This window comes from Monopterus albus, unplaced genomic scaffold (genome assembly GCF_001952655.1).
Source record: "Monopterus albus unplaced genomic scaffold, M_albus_1.0 scaffold127.1, whole genome shotgun sequence".
Classification (NCBI taxonomy): Eukaryota; Metazoa; Chordata; class Actinopteri; order Synbranchiformes; family Synbranchidae; genus Monopterus; species Monopterus albus.
In genome coordinates, this window is record NW_018128007.1 from 910,567 (window position 1) to 912,548 (window position 1,982).

General features: G+C 40.3%; 1 non-coding gene across 1 annotated transcript; it reads left to right on the forward strand.

The window, feature by feature from the left end:
- Positions 1 to 797: 797 nt before the first annotated feature.
- Positions 798 to 869, forward strand: trnap-ugg (transfer RNA proline (anticodon UGG)). Its single transcript has one exon. It is a non-coding gene; the product is annotated as a tRNA-Pro (tRNA).
- Positions 870 to 1,982: the final 1,113 nt, after the last annotated feature.

The following is a 1,982-nucleotide window of genomic DNA, read 5'->3' on the forward strand; positions in this document are numbered from 1 at the left end:
CAGGAACATAATTTAGCCATGGATTTTGCTCATATTGAAGATTTCACATTCAGGTCAAGGTGCAATCTAACTCTGTGTAGCCCCATAGGTGTGGTCACTTGGCAGGTGTAGAACATTTTGGGAGGAAGAAACTGTGGTGAGGGAGGAGAGTTAACATTCAAAGAAATCTGGGAGAAGAGAGGGAGATACCACAGAGGTGACGGGGAGGCAGAGAGAGAAAAAAGACCCAACGGTTCCTGGCAGCCGCTGTAATTATAGAGCGGCAAGCACACAGAGAGAAGAAAAGGAAAGACAAAAACTAAAGCTGTACAAGTTGTGGTACTGGTCTCCACCTCTTTCCTGCCTCTGTTCAGCCCTCAGCACCTGTCTGCCAGCTGGACAACCCGCACTGAAAAGTTTCCCATTTCACCTGAAAAAGTTCGCCTCATCCCCTAATTTTACTTTGACCTTGGCAGCCATGTTCTCAGACGTCTTTCTGGCAGTGATGGTGAGATGAGCCCTCATTCAGGCTTCCCAGCCAACAGTGTCACCAAAAGGTTCAGCTCTTGAAGCCTTGTTTAGGAGCTCGTGATAAGTACTGACATCTAGTGGACACACTTAGTGTAGCAAACAGACCCTGACACGTCACCAGCTCCCTGCTGCACAACACAATTACTAGGAACATGGAGGCTAATAATGATGCAGTCTCCATTTGATATAAGACGCTATCTGAGAAGATTCATGCTATTGGGGGGGGTCACATGATGAGTTATATTGAAATTGTTGAAATATGCTAATGTCAGATTCACTGCGAAGGTGGCTCGTTGGTCTAGGGGTATGATTCTCGCTTTGGGTGCGAGAGGTCCCGGGTTCAAATCCCGGACGAGCCCACGTTTTGATGTTCTTTGTAGGTTATCAGGTTACACAAAACACTTTTTTTCTGAGAAAGCAGACTATTCAGTTCCTGTCAGACTGTTTAAAGTACTACAAGCTGTTCCTTTAAAATATTCTTTCAGTGTCTGATTTTATTTGAAATTGCCTACAACTTAAGAACGTACCAAATTCATGACATCACTGTCACCACAGGTACAAAAATAGTCAGTTTATGCTAACATTCATGGTGCACAAATCAATTTTTCGAAGGTTTTTATCTTTTCATTTTATTATTTTTATTATTATGCACTCAAACTGTATTGTTGTTTTTCCAAGGTTACATTGTGTTCATGTTTGTTTATTTAATACCGAACATACTGGTACTCCTAGGCTACTACTACAACTGCTCTCCACACCACTACCATTTCATCTCGTACTTCTACACCCATTACATGTACTTGCCTTGGACTATACTGCTTAACTACCTTTAGAAATCTTAAGATTAATTACAGCTGAATTTCATTTAGGTGTGCCGGTTCTGGTATTGCGCAAGCTGGTTAAATCATGGATTACCATCATTAATCTTTTAATTTCCTGCAATGACAAGTCAAATGATTTGCTGTCAGACAGATTGCTGTGAATGGTATTACTTACAGTGGATTAGTAGTCAAAATACTACAGCTACTGCTACTAGGTCTTATTCTAGTGTGATTATGACTAATGTTGTAAGTATAATTGTTGGAGCTGAATTAATTAATATACTGATTAGTAAAAAGAAATTTACTATGCATTTCAAGTCAAAGCTAACAGTCACAACATTCATTAAAATAGAACCTTTATTATATAAAATGCTTTTTGATACAAAAAATGTCACAAGTGTAAATTATATAAAGCATTTTAGCTGAGACAAGACCACAGGGTTTTACTGGCAGTGGTCTGAGGTGGGCCCTGCAGCCCTTTATACATATATAAGTTTTGCCGCTCAGAGTTCCCACTACCTCTGCTCTGTTATCAGAAAATGTCACCAGAGATCAGCTGCAATGGCAACAGACAGGAGGCAAATTAATCAGTAAGAGGCTTAATGCAAACTCCAAAAGGGCTGGTATACTTTTCTAGCATGAAACTGTGCT